Source organism: Triturus cristatus, chromosome 4_2 (genome assembly GCF_964204655.1).
Source record: "Triturus cristatus chromosome 4_2, aTriCri1.1, whole genome shotgun sequence".
Classification (NCBI taxonomy): Eukaryota; Metazoa; Chordata; class Amphibia; order Caudata; family Salamandridae; genus Triturus; species Triturus cristatus.
Genome location: NC_140586.1, coordinates 974,831,780 through 974,852,823, shown reverse-complemented (window position 1 = coordinate 974,852,823; position 21,044 = coordinate 974,831,780).

Below are 21,044 nucleotides of genomic sequence, written 5' to 3'. Positions count from 1 at the left end.
TCACACCAGATCTTGCTCAGGAGATTGGTGAAGATTGGACTTAGAGGACCTGCCCTTCATTGGATGATGAGCTGCCTGTCCTCACGTACCCAGACTGTAAATCTCGGTCCTTTTCAGTCGAAAATGATGGAACTGACCAAGGGCGTTTCTCAGGGCTCATGTTTGAGCCCTACATTGTTTTACATCTATATTGCTCCCTTGGCCAACCTGCTTAGGTCCAGAGGCTTCCTGCCCATCTCTTATGCTGATAACACCCAGCTTCTCTTCTCCTTTAACAAATGCTCCACGTCGGCTCTGCCCACTTTCTCGGAGGGAATGACAGTCATTGCTCATTGGATGAAAAGTAATTTTCTCCAACTTAATGCAGAGAAGACGGAGATTATGCTCTACGGTGGCCCCCGTACTGGTGACTGGCAGCCCATGGTGCCTCTTCTGGTCCTAAGGCCTTAGGTAAAAATGGGGGCATTTGTCTAGACTGTGCCTTAACCTTAAAGGAACATGCTGCTCACACGGCCGGCGCCTGCTTCTATGTGTTGGGCTTGCTACGATGAGTCTTTTTCTTTTCTTCCAGATTACACCCGTAAAACCCTCAAGCAGACCATGATAATGAGCCGTCTCGACTACAGCAAAGCTCTCCCTGGTCTCTGCTAATGAGTCTTCACTCAGCAGATTGCAGGTGGTCCAGAACACCGCTCTGTGCCTCATCATGAATGCTCCGTTCGGAACTGCCTCCCTTCCCCTTCTCCAACAGCTCCACTGGCTTCCAATTCGAAAGCATGTCAGATTCATAGTGAAAATGAAATGAAATGAAAGGAAAGAGACATTTATAAAGCGCATGGCTACCCTAAGGCCTCCCAGCGCTGAGAACCAATCAAACAGAGAAGCAGACTGATTAGACCGTGGGAAAGAGATGCGTCTTCAGAAGTCTCCGAAAGGGAAGGTATTTCTCCTCCAGACGGATGGAGTCTGGGAGGGTGTTCCACGCCTTGGATGCGACGTATGAGAAACAGCGTCCTCCACATCTGGACCTGAAAATTCTAGGAACCATAGCCAGGCGTTTATTTCCAGAGCGAAGGTGCCTTCTGGGATGGTATGGGGAGACTATCCTTTGAAGGATTAGTGGACCATTAGCGGCCATGATCTTGTACGTGACACAGAGGGCCTTGAATTTGATCCTTTCTGCAATAGGAAGCCAATGCAGTTGTCTAATTGCTCCTCTCGCTGATTCTCTCCGCGAAATTTGCAAGAGAATTCTTGCCGCACAATTCTGGACCTTCTGCAGTATGCATATTGTGGATTGAGGGACTCCCAAATAGAGGGCATTAGCATAATCCAGACGTGACAGAATTAATGCTTGGAGGAGCAGTTTTTTTGCATGAAACAGGAGAAGAGGCAGGATCTTTCGCGCTGATTTCAGTATCCCGAAACAGCACCCAGCTACCTTTTTAGCCTGTATCTTCATGTCTAGTCTTGCATCCAGCCAGACTCCTAGGCTCTTAATATGATTTTTAGCAGTAGGTGGGTTTCCCATACAGCTAGGCCATGCCAGAGGCAGGCTTGGAGGCAGAGGTCTACCCAGCAACATAAGGTCTGTTTTTGCTCCATTTAACTGAAGGCAGGACTGCTTCATCCAGACTGATATTTCCTCAAGGCATCTGGAGAGATTACTTCCCGGCTGTCCTGAGTCTTTGAGGGAGACTATCAGCTGGGTGTCGTCGGCATACGTAACAATTTGTATGCCAAACGCCTCCACTATTTTGGCTAAAGGACTCATGTAAATATTAAAAAGAGTGGGGCTTAGCGATGAACCCTGAGGCACTCCACTCTTCAAAGGCACCTTCCTAGAGGTCACATTATCCTCAAAAACCTGGAATGTACGGCCTTCCAAAAAGGAAACTATCCATCTCAGTGCAGTTTCGGTCACCCCCATCTCATGGCATCTTGAGATAAGGATTCGATAGTTGACGGTATCGAAAGCCGCACTAAGATCAAGGAGGATTATTGCAGCTGATCCTCCTGAGTCCATGATTTTTCTTGCCTCCTCCACTACCGCGATCAGGGCCGTTTCAGTGCCCTGAAGAGATCTAAAACTGGTCTGTGTCAGGTGCAAACAGTCATGTTCCTCCAGATAGGAGGAGAGGATAGTATTGACATATTTCTCCGCTATTTTGGCTATTCCCGGGAGCAGGGAGATAGGGCGGTAGTTGGCCATTACTTCCGGGTCTGATCCTGGCTTTTTTAGCAGGGCCTTCACCATCGCTTCCTTCCATAGTGAAGGAACCTTACCTGCTGCCAGTGAGGAATTAATAAGTGTTGCGATGACGGGGGCTACTTCTAGGGCAACCTTACACAACACAGTAGCGGGCGCCTGATCTTTAGGGGAACCTGATTTGAGTTTGTTGAGTAAAGAGACCGCTTTGTCTGAGTCCAGGGGCGGAAAGGATTCCAAGCTCTGATCTAGATGGTCTCTTATTTCTTCCGTATGATGATCATAGGCGGAAATGACAGCTGCCGGAAAGGCTGAATAAATCGCCTGTACTTTATCCTGGAAGAATTCTGCTAAATTATTACAGCGTCCTTGTAAGTCAGTGGGAGTTGCTGTGGTAAATGGAGGGGTGGTCAAGGATTTAAAAATTTTAAAAATTTCTCGTGGGGCGTTAGGTGCTGATAAAATTTTTGCTTCATAGAACTTGGATTGTGTTTTAGTAATCTCTACTTTATACAGTTTTAGCGCATCGCGATAGACTTTCTTTTTCTCATGTGAAAAGTCTTTCCTCCACTGTCTCTTAAGTTGCTTACAGTTCCGTTTGAGATCTCTGAGCTCCGAGGTATACCATGCAACTTTTTTTGGACCCTTTTTAATGTCCCTGATAGGGGCTAGCACGTACAGTGTATTTTTAATCCAGTGATTAAATTGTAGATTTGCCAGTTCAGGGTCGGGGTCAAGACGGGGGCAAGTTTCTTTAAGAATAGCGGCCCATTCCTCCATGGAAATATTAGACCAGTTCCGGTTCAGAATTTTAGTGTGGTTTTCAGCCTTCCTGCTCGTGGAGGACGGCCAGGAGAATGAAATTAAATAGTGGTCCGTCCAAGGGAGCGGGTGGGGATCCTCTACCTGAATGTGAATGTTGGTAAAAATCGGGTCCAGCAGGTGTCCTTTGGCATGAGTTGGACCCATCACTTTCTGGGAAAGAAGTAACACCTCTAAGGCGTCAGATACTTCCTCCACATTCGTGGCGGAGCGGGTTTCAAAGTGCAAATTGAGATCTCCCAGAACAGTGAAATTCGGCAAGGAGCTGGCCAGTATGGATGTATTATCCACCAAGTCACCGATAAAGGATTCTATTGCTCCTGGGGGTCGGTATATTAACATGCCTGAGAATGTACATGTTGGTGTAAACTTGATAGAGAAGGAGCAACTTTCGCAATCCCGGATTAGCCCATCCGAAATACGACAACTGAAGGAATCCCTGTGAATAATGGCAAGCCCTCTTCCTCTATTCAGGCATCGATCTTGCCTCTGGATGGTGTAACCTTGGGGGAGTGCTTGAACCACTGCTGGGTTGGACCAGTCCGTAAGCCAAGTTTCAGTGAGAAACATTACATCCGGGCTGGTATCTTCCAAAAGCATCCTCATTTCTAACGAGTGTTTTGGCGGCGAACGGCAATTTACCAACTTCATTTTAAAATCCGAGGTTGAGGGACAAGTCTTACCCGCCTGATCCTCTATCTTCAGGGCGAAATGGCATTGAGCGCAGTGGATCTGGTCAAAGGGGGGCCCAAACAATGGTGACACTTGTGCATGACACGGAGCTTTCTTAGCTGATCGGACGTATAAGGGCATAGTGCCAAAGCTGCGGGAGCAGGGGTCTTGGCCTCTGGTCTCGAACGGGCGCGGACGGGCGCAGACGGGCTCGTGCGCAAGCAGCGCGCCCGCTGCGCGCGTCCGCTGCGCGCTCGCCACATCCGCCCCTTTTGAGCCAGGACGCACAAGCTCTCTGTGGCGACTGCACCGCTGACCCCCTCCTCCCAAGATGTCAGCCGCCCCCGGAGTATTGAACACAACTCCGACCCCAGAGCTACACGATTCAAATACCCCCACAGATTCCCAGTACAGGTAAAATGTGCAAATAGCAAACATTTTAAAAGAATTGGATTGTGAAAATTAAAAAGACGACGCACAGCTCACAGAACACGCAGCTTACTTCTCTGCCGCCTAGGTTCTAGTGCGCGCTCGCCACATCCGCCCCTTTTGAGCCAGGACGCACAAGCTCTCTGTGGCGACTGCACCACTGACCCCCTCCTCCCAAGATGTCAGCCGCCCCCGGAGTATTGAACACAACTCCGACCCCAGAGCTACACGATTCAAATACCCCCACAGATTCCCAGTAAAGGTAAAATGTGCAAATAGCAAACGTTTTAAAAGAATTGGATTGTGAAAATTAAAAAGACGACGCACAGCTCACAGAACACGCCGCTTACTTCTCTGCCGCCTAGGTTCTAGTGCACGCTCGCCACATCCGCCCCTTTTGAGCAAGGACGCACAAGCTCTCTGTGGCGACTGCACCGCTGACCCCCTCCTCCCAAGATGTCAGCCGCCCCCGGAGTATTGAACACAACTCCGACCCCAGAGCTACACGATTCAAATACCCCCACAGATTCCCAGTACAGGTAAAATGTGCAAATAGCAAACGTTTTAAAAGAATTGGATTGTGAAAATTAAAAAGACGACGCACAGCTCACAGAACACGCAGCTTACTTCTCTGCCGCCTAGGTCCTAAAGTCTGCTGTATCGTTCATAAGGCCTTGCATAATAAAAGGCCCTCTTTACATCTCTAGGAAACTTAAGCCTTACGCTCCCACTAGGACCCTTAGGTCAGGAAGCAAATCACTTATTTTAGTCCCCAAGGTCAGGAAAACAAGACTAGGTGGGAAATCCTTTTCTTACCTCGCTCCCCTTTACTTGAACCAGCTTCCCATCCACCTGAGACAATGCCCTGACTATTTGCGCTTCAGGAAACTTCTTAAGACTACCCTATTTTAAAATTGGTCGTCAGCCCATTGAGCAGCACATTCCGAAGCGCAGAGATACCCCTCAGGGGGTGATTCAGACACTATACAAACCCATAAATAAATAGCCTGATCCTCCCCTGGAACCTCCCCTCCAGAGCACAAACCAGCAACATCCTCTCAAGCCACGGGAACAACAGCCAGGGTGATCCCGAACCATCGAGCCTGGACTATACAGGAAACCTCTTAGAGCTCTATGAACTAACACAGCAGCGGGCCAGTTGCACATCCCACCTCTCGATCAAAGTTGATGGGTTCTCACATATTTCAGTGCTCCTCCCTAAATTATAAATATATATATATATATTTGTACCCCTGATGAACTCTGCTGCAACAGTGTCAGCAATAGGCAAAACGTGTTGGTGAGGGCAAAATGGATGAATGGATCTCTATTAAAGAACATATGTTGAAACCGCTGCTCAGGGAATCCCCTTTTGAAGACAATGATATGTGCAGGCCCAACAACGGCAATGCCAATGAACGCAATGTCAACATAAGCCATAGCCTGTGCCTGCATAACCATGTCAATACCCATAAAAGCAATGTCAGTGTATGCCCTAATCTATGCCTACCCAACAGTGTCGATACCGGCTGTACAGATGTCAATGTATGCCATAACCATTGCATGAAGGACAATGATGTTACCAATAGAAACCTACCACATGGGAAAAATCCCTGGGCCTAAGATGGACAGGCTGCTGACCTCATCTCCTACCTTGGAGTCCTCTTGGAGTGACCTAGAAGCAGAGAAAGTCCCCCCACAGGAACCAAAGCTGTCACAGACGTGCAAGGGGTGCCCAGCTGGTGAAGGACTCAACCAGAGGACCCCAGAGAGATCCAACAGAGTACCCGCACCAGAAAAACAAAAGGCTGCAACCTACACATGTTTGAGAATGCCACTGTTGCCACCATGTTGCCTATAAATGTACTTGAACAAAATTGAATATTACTAAGGCAATTTCCACAGACTACCTACACACCAAACAAACCCGAGTAGAAGCCAAGTGAGTAGTGAATCCAACACCTCAGTACAGCACCCACTCTATACCCACTCCAGAAAGCTGAGTACAACAATAAGGGCTAGCGACACAGCAGTAGGAAAGACTCAAGCATTTAGTCACACACAAGAAAACCTCAGGGTGGCAGTACTCTGCCGGACAGTAATCCAAGCTAGAGTTCACCATCCGGATGTTTGCAAGGGCTCGGGGCCCCCACTGCTGTGGATCCCCCGGGGAGGGGTTTGCTGACTGCACCCCCGGGTGGAGGACAGTCTGACAAAGGAGTGCGGCTGGCCCACAGCTGGTGCATAGAAGCAGGCACAGAGGTCGCTTTGCCAGGTAACTGGGGCACGCCCTACATTGGAAGGACTTAATTTTCAACACCTTTTTCAGGCCCCGTCTAAAATGGAGGACCTCCTAGAGTCCCAAAACGAGGCAGATGCTCCAGTAATGGGAGCCAGGGTTTCCTTGAACTTGGGAGAAGATGATTGAGATGACCACAGAGCCCCGTCAGCCATGCACAAACTTGGCACCAAGTCAACAGAGAAATCCACCTGGGAGATCTGCCAGTTCAGTTCACAGCACGCCCCAGCGGCACACCTGACCTGGCCAAACATTCTGTCTCCTCCTTCTCCCCCCAGATTCCTTAAAACATCCACTCATTAGAAAATGCCCCTCCAATGCATTGGAAGTAGCGTACCATCAAAAGGAAGCCCCAGGTCCCTGCATAGGGTGAGAGCTCCAAAATATCCCAGATTTATAAAATTGACAAGCTTCAAAGCCCACGCACCAGGTGCACGGATAGGCTCATCACCCTCATCCCCACTGGTCAAATGATATTCATAGGGCCTCATGGAACATCATCCATGGAAGCGAGAGGCCCTATCCGTGTCATGGTCAAATCAAGGTCACAGGCGTCACAGAATGGCTTGCAAGCGACCACATGGCCCCGGTCCATTGGAAAATCCATTGTATTCAGTTGTGCCATCTCCATCAGGCAAGCAGATAAAGCTACAATGAGACCCCTGACTCTTGCTGAGAAAACACTGCAAAGAAACACAGTTCTAGCTATTTTTTCTGCAGGTTCAAATGGGGGTCCACACACAACCTTCCAGCTTCCTCCAGTATCCCTTGTTAAAATTAGCAATGCCCCAAAACACAGGTAACCATCCACTGGCCCCACACAAAACAAACTAAAAACAGACCAAAGATTCTCGTTCCTTCCAGAAAATGGTCATACCACAGTAACTCAGCCTAATTACAGAAAAATCTTGTTCCACGCCACGTGCAGAGACCCAAGGGACGCTCATGTGTCAAAGGAAATATTACCCTAAAATCCAAACACCTACTACCCTTCACAATTGCACACAACACATATAGGTCAAAAGGACACCACTGACCCAATCAGAACGTCACACCTTTAAATGGAGCAGCCCTCAGGAAAAGAGTACTGTCCCCACTGTAGCTCGAGAGGGGGAACACAAAATACAAAGAGCACTTCTTAAAACAGATTATAACTCACCATTCTCCTAAAATCTAAGCACTTCTTATCCAGTGCCCCATTAGCGAAAACATTGCTCACAGTTAAACAATTAAGTGCATCAGAAAAATTTAAATGCATGAATTTTCCAGACAACTGCCTAACAATGTATTTTTGCTAAGCTAACCTACAACTCTCAGCTCTTATCCTACAGGTGTGTGATCGAGCAGAAAGTGCACCAACACTGTCACATCCCATCATCCCTTCGACCAGCACTTTCAAAAGGAAAGATTTTCTGCACTGCACCAAGACAAGACACTTTGTTATGTATTTTTGTATTTCTTTACATGCTTTCAATCAATCAATCAATCACAGAAGTTGTAAAGCGCACCACTCACCCGCGAGGGACTTAGGGTGCTGTGGAGGAAAAGGAGGGGGGGGGGTTGACGGTACTGGTTGAACAGCCAGGTCTTGAGTCGCCTCCTGAAGGTCAGCAGGTCTTGGGTCTCTCGTAGGTTCAGAGGAAGGGTGTTCCAGGTCTTGGCGGCGTGGTGGGAGAAGGAAATGCCCCTGGTGGTGGTTCTTCTAATGCGCGGGACGGTGGCCTGGGAGAGGTCGGCGGAGCGGAGCTGGCGGTTGGGAACGTAGAAGGAGAGTCGACGGTTGAGGTAGGCTGGGCCAGTCTTGTGGAGTGCCTTGTGTGCGTGGATGAGGAGTTTGAAGGAGATTCTCTTGTCGACGGGGAGCCAGTGCAGGTCTCTCGGGTGGGGGGTGATGTGGCTGTGGCGTGGAATGTTGAGGTTCAGGCGTGCAGAGGCGTTTTTAATTCTTTGTAGTCGTTTGATGAGCTTGGCCGTGGCCAGCATTGAGGGCGTTTCCGTAGTCGAGTCTGCTGCTAACTAGGGCCTGGGTGACTGTTCTTCTCGTGTCCGTGGGGATCCACCTGTAGATCTTGCGGAGGGTTTTGAAGCATGAGGAGGAGACTGCGTTGACTTGCTTGGTCATGGAGAGCGTTGATTCGAAGATGACTCCCAGGTTGCGTGCATGGTCAGTCGGTGTCGGGGGTGCCCCCAGGGCCGAGGGCCACCAGGAGTCATCCTAGGCTGATGGGTTGGAGCCGAGGATGAGGATCTCCATCTTGTCCGTGTTCAGCTTCAGTCGGCTGCACTTCATCCAGTCGGCGATGGCCTTCATTCCTTCGTGGAGGTTGGATTTGGCAGTGAGGAGGTCCTTGGTGAGGGAGAGGATCAGTTTCGTGTCATCGGCGTAAGAGATTATGTTGAGGTCGTGCTGTCGGGCGATGTGTGCGAGTGGGGCGATGTATATGTTGAACAGTGTCGGGCTGAGGGATGATCCCTGGGGTATGCCGCAGATGATCTTGGTGGCTTTGGATCGGAATGGGGGAGGCGGACGCTCTGGGTTCAGCCTGAGAGGAAGGAGATGGTCCATTCCAGGGCCTTGTCTCGGATCCCTGCGTCGCGGAGGCGTGTGCGTAGTGTGCGGTGGCAGATAGTGTTGAAGGCAGCGGAGAGGTCTATGAGGATGAGGGCCACCGTCTCACCGTTGTCCAGCAGTATCCTGATGTCGTCGGTGGCGGCGATGGGGGCGGTCTCGTTGCTGTGGTTGTTGCAGAACCCTGACTGGGAGGGGTCCAGGATGCTGTTTTCTTCGAGGTATCGGGTGAGTTGTCTGTTGACGATCTTCTCGATGACCTTTGCTGGGAACAGATGCAGGGAGATGGGCCGGAAGTTCTTGAGGTCTTTCGGATCCGCCTGGTTTTTTTTGAGGAGGGCGTTGATCTCTGCGTGTTTCCAGCTCTCTGAGATGGTCGAGGTCTCGAAGGATAGGTTGATGATGTTGCGCAGGTGGGGTGCGATGGAGCTGCCGGCTTTGTTGAAGATGTGGTGTGGAAAAGGATCTGATGGGGAGCTGGAGTGGATTGTGCTCATGGTCTTGATGGTGTCCTCGATGTTCACGTTGGCCCAAGCTGTCAAGGGGTCATGGTTTATAGGGTGCGATGGGTCTGGTGTGTCAGTGTCTGTTGGGGTCATATGGGAGTCGGAGCTGTTGTGCATGTTGGTGATCTTGCGGTGGAAGAAGGTGGTGAGGGTATCACACAGGGCTTGCGATGGCGGGATGTCGTTGGTGTTGGAGCTGGGGTTGGAGAGTTCCTTCACGATGGTGAAGAGCTCCTTACTGTTGTGTGCGTTGCTGTCGAGGTGGTCTTTGAAGGAGGTCCTCTTGGCGGATCTGATGAGGTGATGGTGGTGGCGGATGGCGTCTTTGTGGGCTGCGCGGCTGTCCGACATCTTCTCGCTGTGCCGTTTGTTCTCTAGTTTCCGGCAGGTCCGCTTGGAGGCTAGGAGTTCCGGGGTGAACAAGCTGGCTCTCTTGTCTTTGTAGGTGGGTGTTTTCAGCGGGGCTAGGGTGTTGGCGCAGTCTTCCATCCATCGTCTGAGGTTGCGGGAGGCGTCAGGGTTGGTGAGGTCGGTGGGTGGGTTGATTGCGATGTTTATCTATAGTTGGTCTTCGGTGATTTTGCCCCAGCAGCGGCGGTGGATCTGTTGGGTGCAGCGGTATGCGGCGGGTTTCCGGAAGGTGAAGTGGATGCAATGGTGGTCGGTCCAGAGGAGTTCAGAGGTGTGGCTGAAGGAGACGTGGGAGCTTGAGGAGAAGACAGCGTCGAGAGTGTGTCCGGTGATATGGGTCGGCATCGTGACTAGCTGTCTCAGTACAAGGTTGGCGATCAGGGTGGAGGAGTTGTTGTCGTTGTTGTTCTCCAGGTGAAAATTCAGGTCTCCGAGGAGGATGTAGTCGGTGGAGGTCAGGGCGTGCGTGCTGATAAAATCGGCGCTGGAGTCACTGAACCGTGGTCGGGGTCCAGGGGGTCTGTAGACGAGGGTGCTTCTTAGGGTGGTGTTGGGGTCCGTGTGGATCTGGAAGTGCATGTGTTCGGCGGTGCTGAGAGAGTCGTTGGTGCTGCTTGAGACCCTAATGGTGTTTTTGTGAACGATGGCGATTCCTCCTCCGACTCCGTTGGTGCGGTCTCTGTGGGTGATCTTGTAGCCGTCGGGGATGGCTATGGCGATGTCGGGTGCGGAAGAGTCGTTCATCCAGGTCTCTGTCAGGAAGGCGACATCTGGTGATGAGGTGTCGAGTAGGTTCCAGAGCTCGACGGCGTGTTTGCGTGTGGAGCGGGTGTTAGGTAGGATGCGTCAGAGATGGTTGAGGTCCTCCTGGGAGGCTGTCTCGGCGGCTCTGAGGCAGGTGTGGCTGCAGTTCCGGCAGGTGAAGGGACCATGTGTGCGTTTCAGGGCGGCCAGGTAATGACACAGGTAATGGTCCATCCAGGGTTGAGAGCGTGGAGTGTGCTGGCATTGTATCGGCGTCTGTTGTTGTGGCGGGCGCGGGGGTGCACGGAACAGGGGTTCTGGCCCTGGGCGCGGTCCAGGCATGGACAGGCACAGACGGGCTGGCCTTAGGCACGCCATCAGCGCGCGGCCGCTGTGCGGACGTGCTGCGGCCACCATATATGGAGAGGTGGGAGGGAGGAGCAGCTGGGAGGTGGGAGGCAGAGGCAGGGGCAGCGAATGGGCAGTGAGGGGGGCAGGGCCACAGGGGACACAGCGATGGGATTGGGAGCGCCAAGGGAAGGTAAGCGGGCACAATCAGGGGGCAAGGGAGGAACAGAATGAAAAACGGGCACAATCAGGTGGCAAGGGGTACAGAAGGCAAGACGAGTACAGTCAGGCAAGAAGAACAGAAGCAAAACCGGGCAACAGATGTATGGAGTAGACAACAACAGGGGGCAGGGGGGTACAGAGGCAAAAATGAGTGCAATCAGGGGACAAGGGGTACAGAAGGCAAAACGAGTACTTTCAGGCAAGGGTAACAGAAGCGAAAGAAAACGGGCAAGGAGAAGGCAGGCACAGGGGGGATACAGACAGCAGCAGTACAGAGTGGACAACAACAGAATACAAACCTAAGGCCTACCACTGGCCACCAGGGATGAGGTGCAGGTGGTAGCCTGCGGGTGGAGGAGGCCTCAACTTCAACCAGCAGTGGCAGCTGGGGCAGGGTCAGGAATACAGGTGGCGCTGTAGCGGAGGGGGAGCGACCTACCAGGCAAGGTCAAGGGTCGCTCTCCTCACCGCGCAGCAGCTGCCATATATGGAGTGGTGGGAGGGAGGAGCAGCTGGGAGGCGGGAGGCGGGAGGCAGGGGCTGCGATTGGGCAGTGAGGGGGCAGGGCTGCAGGGGACGTGGGAGCGGCAAGGGAAGGTAAGCGGGCACAGTCAGGGGACAAGGGGGAACAGAATGAAAAATGGGCACAATCAGGGGGCAAGGGGTAGAGAAGGCAAGACGAGTATAGTCAGGCAAGGGGAACAGAAGCAAAACCGGGCAACAGCAGTACAGAGTAGACAACAGGGGGCAGGGGGGTACAGAGGCAAAAATGAACGCAATCAGGGGACAAGGGGTAAAGAAGGCAAAACGAGTACAGTCAGGCAAGGGGAATGAAAGCGAAAGAAAACAGGCTCGGAGAAGGTGGGCACAGGGGGGATACAGACAGCAACAGTACAGAGTGGACAACAACAAAATACAAACCTAAGGCCTACCACTGGCCACCAGGGATGAGGCGCAGGTGGTAGCCTGCGGGTGGAGGAGGGCCTCAACTTTAACCAGCAGCGGCAGCTGGGGCAGGGTCAGGAACACATGCGGCGCTGTAGAGGAGGGGGTGCGACCTACCATGCAAGGTCAAGGGTCGCTTTGTTTAGCGCGGGTGCTCTCGAGCCCCTCCGGAGCTAGACATATGCCTAATTTCATGAACTGTATATCTACATTCTTGCAACACATTAGCAGAGACCTGTCTCAACTCACATACACCTACACTGAACCAAACTCTAGTATTCCTCAAGCACTACACAGCTCACTCCTACACAACGCCTTGTATCAACACATTACCACAATAGACATACAAGCCATGAAAAGGTCATGTTATATTTGTTCATTGATACCCCACGGTGTAGGCGCAGACAGGCTTTACCTATACCAGGAGATAGCCCCAAAAAAGCAAAATGCCTCATCCATCTCTACCTATGTAGGCGAAGATCCAGACTCATAGTGTAGAAACCCGTAGGGCAGTAGTAAACATCATCCTGTATGAGACCAACCCCACTGCACTATATCTCTTCACCGAGCCTAGCAACATCCAATCCGAGGAAGACAGGATGCACAGAAGTGGCACCATAGGGGAGGGCACTGTTTGGCCACAAGACCTCATAGAAAAGAGGCTCCTGTCATTAGCAAAACCATCGCACTAGTGCACAAATAGGTCCATTCCCGCCTCCGTATGTGGTCCCTGAGTGGCCATTAACATCTTTAGGTGCACCTTATTTTTGACAATTGGATTCTGGACATGGAATTCCAGAGCAGGGCCACTCATCTCAATAAAGCAGGGGGAAATGAGTCCCATAGGAAGGGGTCATATGCATTTAGCTCTTCCCTTGATTCTTATAAGTTAATAAAGGGTACATTTTCTCCATACAATCATGTACCTTATTCCTTTAATAGGAAGTCAATGTCTGCATTTAGATCTGTCCCTTGTCCCACTATGGATGAAATAGGGGGGCCAGTGTCTGCATACAATCATGTTCCTTCATCCTGCGCCGAGAAAACTGGAATGGCAAGTTTAATCGGTACACATGGTTGGAGAAGAAGGGACAACCCCTAATTGTATGGAAACTTACACAGTATTTTGTGTGTTTCAGAGGCAAAAGAAACATCACATTGGGCAATAAAGAGAACTGCTGTTATGTCTTGTAGGGTACGCTAGATAGTATAGAATACCTTTCACCTATATTTATCCTACTATTCTCTCCATAATAGGTTTGGTGCTGACCTTTTGCCTACTTCTGAAAAATGTTGTTTGGCTTTCTCCGAATGTCCCCCTTCATTTGTTATGCATAACGATTCTCAGTACCATATCTTAATCCCCTGATCCTTCTGTATAATATCTCTGTGCATAGGTCACCACCGTCGTCATCCTTGGATGACAAGCTATGCTCTGCAGCGTTGCAGTCACTTTTCGTTATTTCCATATTTGCAACCACAAACCATCACTCAAGGTGGACTCCGTGTGGATACCCTCAGTATAAAAGAAGCACACTGACACTAGGCTTACAGAGCAGATCCCTTCATGCTGTTGGAGGGTCCTGTGGAGGCGTCCCCGTAACCTACTAGGAGGACACTGCAACCCTGGGAGACCCGCCTGAGCTTGCTGGATGGCAAGTTGAGGGCCAACCCATTGGAGAGGAATTCTACAAAACACAGAGGGCTTCAGCCAGCAAGCTGAGATCCAGGCAGCGTGACGCATCTGGAGATGACCTTTTCTATTGGGAGAATGATCTTGTACATAGCAAGCCCTAGGCTCCTGTGCCTGGCGCAACTCATGTGTTGTGGTCCCTCAGTGCTACAGGGACTTCTTAAAGGGGCTGTCTCATGATCAATCCCTGGTAGGACCTCTGGGGCAGGACAAGACCTTTGCAGGCTTCTCCGCTGCTTTTATATGCCCAGGTTGAGGATGGCCACAGATACATTCTGTAGTTCATGTTCCAACTGCTATGCCAGGGGGAAAGCAGTGAAAAAACTAAAGGCTTCCCTCGTTCCTTTCCTATCATTGGCACTCCCTTTGAAAGGATCGTCATTAAGCCGGGCGTAATTTCAATTATACTGGAGTAATCAGAGTAATTTCATGTTACTCTTTTAAGTGCAATTACCAATTATTTCATATTGGCTCCTGCTTCCATAGTATTGGATAATTTGGGGGAAAATCCTACTGCAAGAGAACATTTATAGAGTGCGAGTGGTCGCTATAAGGGTTCTACAGAATTTATTGCCTTTTCTTTGCACAAAATGCATCATCATGTCCATTTTGGATGCAAGGATGCTTTTTGCGATCAGCCAATAGCACAATATGCTTGGAGTAAATTGAGGGACAATCCTAACCAATGAACACATTTAGCACAATTTCTTAATGTAAAATGCATTACCGCACTCATTTTGGAAGCAAGGAGTAATTTTTGCTCTAAGAAGTAGCCGTAAATACAGAACTAAACTTCTGCTGTAATTAAGCATAAACTTGCAGAATTCTTGGGAATTACTTCGTAATTGGGCTACACTGAATTACGAGAGTTACGCCTACCCCTACTGGACAAAAACTACATTGGACAACAAGTTTATTTAGGTTTATTTGGACCTCCAGATATATACAAGCCATCCCTCTGAGGTCTGTGACTGCACCATCAGTGACTAGGGCCCTACCGGGTATTTTTACCAAAATGGGGAGTCTAACAGGGGCACCAATGTCTTGCTAGCGTACATGAACCCCATGTGGTATCAGTGTGGGGTACCCTACAAGATTCCACCACCATATCAATCGCAGACAAAGGGGCTTGTTGAGGAGTTCAACAAAACACTCAAAGGCATGACTATGAGCCTTCCTGACCCCACGAGGAGGCAGTGGATCATCCTCCTGACACGCCTACTCTTTGTCTACAAGGAGGTACAACAGAAGGGATTGGAGTTTAGCCCCCTCTACGTCACCCTCTTAGGAGACTTTTCAGTCTAGTGAAAGAGAGGTGAGTGTAAGCTCCCAAGAGGCCCCCTTGGGATGTAGCTAGCTACATGCCGGCTCTCTGAAACTAGATGCAGAGTTTAGGAAGTTGTCTCTGTATGTGATATTATCACATGGTGGTAATACCATGAACAAAGTCTGGGGGTTCCCCAAAAGTATACAGGACTCAAACAAAACCCAAAGTGCTCTATTAGTGGTAGTGTGAGTGAGCAGTCTTAGGCCTAACACAGAGGAGTGTGAGACATTTATTGCACACACATGATCAATATTGGGCACACGACTCAAGAAGGAGATCCAGCTCAATTTTGTAAAATTATACTGTGTTTCTATTTTTATTTTAAGACCAAGGCTTCCTAATACGGTAAGTTCAAAAATTGACAGTGCAATATTCAAGATTCCTGAGGAGGTAATCAAGTGAGGGGTGTATCAAGCGAGAATACAACTTACAGTTTCAGTCCTCGGGTGGTCAGACACAGAGTGCAGGGTCAGGTATTGGGGGCAGGGTCACCAGTACAGTGCGGATTTTGCTACCTTCGTCAAGGCGGTTGATGCCAGTAATGTTCTTCGCCCTCGCAGTCGGTGGAGGCAAGGAGCAGGATAGATTTCAGCAGGTGGCCAACATAGGCACCACCACGGTCGCTGGCGGTTGATGGCTGTAGTTTGGATGGAATTCTGCCTTTGCTGGGTTGTCTTAGAGAGATCACGGTCAGGTCAACAGTGCAGGAGGCAACCAGCAGGGCCACTAGCAGGAGGGTACTAGGACCTAGGTACTGCCAGCATATCTTTCCTCTGTGACAATATAGTAAAATAGAGTTTGGAATGCCTGGACTCAGAATGTAAAAATGCATCTTCTAGTAAAGATGATTTTTATTTTCTGTGTTTGAAAATAACACTTTTAGAAAGTAGAGGGCTTATTTATGAGCCCCTTGCATCAGTTTTGAGCCGCCTGTGCGTCACTTTTAGTGACACAGTGGTGGCGTAAGTAATGCACCATGTTGCGCCACTTTTACGAAGTGACGCATCTAGGCAGATGCGTCACTTCTTAAGCCCCTGCACTACATTATACCTGCATCAGGTATAATGTATGCAGGGAGGGTATTCCCCCGCAAGAAAGGGTCATAGGAGTGGCGCAGCGAAATCTATGAGATTTCGCTGCCCCCACTTCTAGGACACCGATGCGTCACAACCTTAGGCCTGCCTCATGGCAGGCATAAGGGTGACACAGGCCCTTTCACATGGGGCTTGCCCCATGTGAAAGGAACATTGCTGGGGTTGCGTTGGACTTCCAACACAACTCCAGCAATGTGCCACTTTATTCTGACGTATCCGTCCTTCCTTGCGACATGATGTGTCATATTGTAAATATGACGCATCATCAGTGTCGCAAGGAGGGCACACTGAGAAGTGGCGCATCACTGCTGTCACGCAGCGATGCGCCACTTCTCGTAAATGAGGCCCTCGTTGTTTCTTGCTTAGCCATCCTGTGGGCCTCTGCTGGTTTGTGGATTGACTGTCTGGCTTTGGATAACAGGGGCTGGGGATGTGCATTCACTGTAGACAGCCACTGGGGGGTAGAGGTGTGTCCTGCCGTGCCTGGATGAGTCAGGGCTGGGCTGAATAGACCTGGGCTGCATTTAGAGCAGTGGGAGGAGATTTCTGTGCACCTGAATGAGCCTGGTCTGCCTTACACACTGCTGTCTCCACCTCCTGCGGGGAAGTTGGGCCAGAGAGAACAGAACTGGTTTGGACTGAGCCAAGAGTCTCTCTGCCTGTGAGAACAAAGAGAAACTAAGAATTAATATTGAGGCCCAAACCCCAGAACTTTAGAACTTGCTGGAAGAGCTGCCAGGAGGAGCCCTGCCCCTTTGCTTTCTTATTGCTTTGCAATTGCTACTTCTGCTTTGGGAGGGGAAAGGACTGGTTGAACTTTCTTTACTTGTGCTGAGCATTTCCAAGGGCTAGAATTGAGCTTGCCTCCTGTTCACAAAGTCTCAGGAACAGCAAAGATTTCACCGACCTCTGGGTACCGCTTCTGGAACTGGTGTTACAGTTGTCATAGGGGGGAAACTCGCCGATTCCCGTCACTAAGTCCTTCGCTGGATCCGTGACCTGAAGGCACTGCAGAGGGCACCAACCAAATCTCGCACCACAACACTTGTCTCACCGACGACCACCACTGCCACCAAGCCGCTGCTTGCACTGTGAACTTAGGGTACCTCACTCTGCAGCGCCTCGCTTTATTTCGCCGTCCTGGTCTCACCGACTCTGTTGCTGCACGCTGACTGCAACGTCCGTATCCGCATCTTGGTTTGAGGCACCGCTCATAAGTCCCACAAGGCACTGCCTTGTCCCACAGCGCAGTCCGGACCGACCGACACCAGCTCCCCGCAACAAGCTCTGTTGCCTGCACCGTGATCTATCAGCACCACAACATGAAATGCCTTCACTCCGCACCGCAGCCCTGGCCTCAACGACGCCAATGGACGACCGTCACCGAGTCACTGCCTACACCGCGACTTGAAGACACCACACGCTGTACCACTCTGCTTGATATCACAACCACAACAGTTGCCACGACCAGCCCAAATCACTGAGTCGGAGGCAACACAAAGAGTACTATTTATAAGTCTGTAGACACCCCTGACCGGCGTGGTCAGACAGAACTGTTGGATTCTGTCATTTTCAGTGCCGCGGTAGCAACAAAAAGAGCTACCAACTTCAAGGAACTATATTTTTTAAGTAGTCTAGCAAAGTATATGTTTTTAGTACTGTATTGCTGATATTTTGTCGTTTTGGTCTTGTTTTGGATATATAAATATATTGGATTTTTGCTATTTTTTGTGCTTTCAACCTCCTTCCAGTTAGTGGTAGCAATGGGTGTAAAAGAATGGATCTAAAAAAGCTATACATTTCTAATAAGTAGATAGAATTCTGAATTTAGCAAGGGGTCATTTGTGTCGATCCTTCAAGGTTATTTAATAGAAACTAACAGTTGAAAATAAGAAAATATTGACATTGAGTTGAAAAAAACAGCCATGTGTGCCAACGTTTTCACCTTTGACTTTTTCTAAGTGTGACAGATTTTTTAAAGGGATATCCCGTTACATCCACTGGACCCTTCTGGTTGTGGGTATATTAGGACTTGTAGGTTCACCATAGACCGAGGAACCCGGACACAATAACGGAGCAGCGTCTTGCAATGGTTTTTCATTGTGTGCCGGGTATATTGCAATTCTTTTGGTAAAATATGAAGAGTGAAACATAGGTACCAAGGAAACCTATACATTTCAGAAATTAGAATAAAACATACAGAATTTATAAGCAGTGGTTATTTTCGCATCTCCAAAATTGTGGGTACCCATACAAGCATGTGAATTAGAGGTCACTTTTCAAACTGACTTCTTTTTTAAAAATGATCTTAGATTTGGAAAGCAGAAATGCAAAGAAAGTCAATTGGTGATAAGACTTGTTCTACTATGCTGTAGTTCCCCAAGTATCCCGATAAAAATGGTAGCTCACTTGTGTGGGTAGGCCTATTGCCCGCTAAAGGAAATGGCCCAAAACGCAACGTGGACACTTTACGTTTTTTCAGTGAAAACTGATCCTTTTTTTCCAATGTGCCTAGCTGTGGATTTTGAACCCTAGCTCTGACGGCATCTAGGGAAATCTACCAAACATATACATTTTTAAAAACGATATGCCCAGGGGAATCCAGGATGAGGTGACTTATGTGGCTCTGACCATGTTATGTTACCCAGAATCCCTTGCAAACATCACACTTTGTAAAAAAAAAAAACGCAATTTCCTCACATTTCTGTGATGGAAAGTTCTTGAATCTGCAGGGTGCCACAAACCTCCACCCACCCACATTTGCCAAAGTCTCCCAACAAAAATTATACCTCACTTGTGTTGGTAGGCCTAGTGCCCGTGACACAGGAAATGGCCCAAAACACAATGTGAACACAACACAACCTTTCCAGTGAACATTTACCCTTTTTTTGCAATGTGCCTAGATGTGAATTTTGAACCCTTACTCTGCCAGAACCTTGGGAAACTTAGCAAACCTTCATATTTATAAAAACTAGAGACCCAGGAAAATCCAGGATGGGGTGACTGTCTCTCACAAGGTTCTGCTACCCAGAATCCCTTGAAAACCTCAAACTTTGTCAAAATAACACATTTTCCTCACATTTCTGTGATGGGCAGTTCTGGAATCTGTGTGGATCCACAAACTTCTACCCACCCAGAATTCCCCAAAGTCTCCCGATAAAGCTCGTACCTCACTTGTGTGCGAGAGACTCACCTGCATTTTTAACGATGGGCTTGGCGGCCATCTAGGGAAACCTAACAATCCCAGATATTTCTGAGAACTAGCCGCATCGGGGAGTCCAGCTAGGGGTGACTTGTGTGGATCCCCCAACATTTTCCTAACCAGAAACTCCTGCAAACCTCAAATTTTGCTGACAAATCAAATTTTTCCCACATTTCTGTGTGGGAAAGTTGTGGGATCACCGGGCTGACACACTAGCACCCAGCATTCCCCCAGGTCCTCTGATAAAAATCATACCTCACTTGTGTGGGTGAGGCAAGTACCCACGACAGGCAAGGGCACAAAGCTTATTGTGGAGACATAAAAATGACCCATCACAAAATAACCTGGTTTTGCAAGGGGGCACCTGTGTTTTTGGTCCTGGGATCGCCGATCATCTGGGGTAAACCCACACATTTCTTCAAACTTGACAGCTGGGGGAGTGCAGGGAGGTGTGGCTTGTGTGGATCCCCCAACGTTTTCATACCTGGAATCCCCTGCAAACCTGAAATTTAGCTAAAAATCACATTTTCCTTCCATTTTTGTGTGGCATCACCATGCCTGCAAAAATGTCCTAGCACCCAGCATTCCCCTTGGTCTTACAATAAAGATCATACCTCACTTGTGTGGGTGTGCAATGCAGGATCATCGAAAAACATATTTTAAAAAGTACAGTGCTTACAGTTCGCTGTGCTAGGCCCACAATCCCTATGTTTTTGGCCTCGTCCCAGTCGTATGACCTTGGCCCAGCCACAAAAGTGAGGTATCATTTTACTACGGAGACTGAGGAGAACGCTGGGTGGTAGGTAATATTTGCCGGGATGGTAATCTTAGACAGAAATGTGCCGAACATGTGATTTATTTTAGATAAATGTGAGGCTTGCAGGGGATTCTTGGTAGGAAAATGTTGGGGGATCCACACAAGCCATACTTCACTGAACTCCCCCGGGTGTCTAGTTTTCAGAAACGTCTGGGTTTAGTAGGTTTTCCTTGAAGACCATCGAGCCTGGGACCAAAAACGCAGGTGACTTCTTTCAAAACCAGGACGTTTTGTGATAGATAATTTTCATGTCTCCACAATGCACTTTGGGCCCTTCCATGGAAGATTGTCATTACCTTGAAAATAAAATGTTTGCCTCGTTCGGTTTACGAAGCTTGTACCCACCTCCAGAGGCCCAAAAAGAAAAAGGAAATCACTCTGCTGTCTGCAGCAGAGGGATTTATTGTGCCCCTGCACATGACGGGTCAAGAGCGAAGAGTGACAAAGACAGATTGTGTGTGCTGCTGGTATGAGGCAGCAAGGCTGCGAGAGGACTGTAGATGGGAGACGGGAGCCAGAGAGCCGGAGAGACACACCCACACCCAGAGCCTTGACCGGCGGTCCGATGGCCTGAGAAAGGCATCAGCATCGACGTTGGCATCGGCAGCAGCAGCGGCTGCGGCGGTGGTGAGGCGGTGAGGCTCAGCCAATCCTCACCTAACTACTCCCCACCCGGACTTGCTAATTCTCCCGTGCTATTCTCCTCTCCCGTTGCTCCCCCCGGAGCAAGAACCA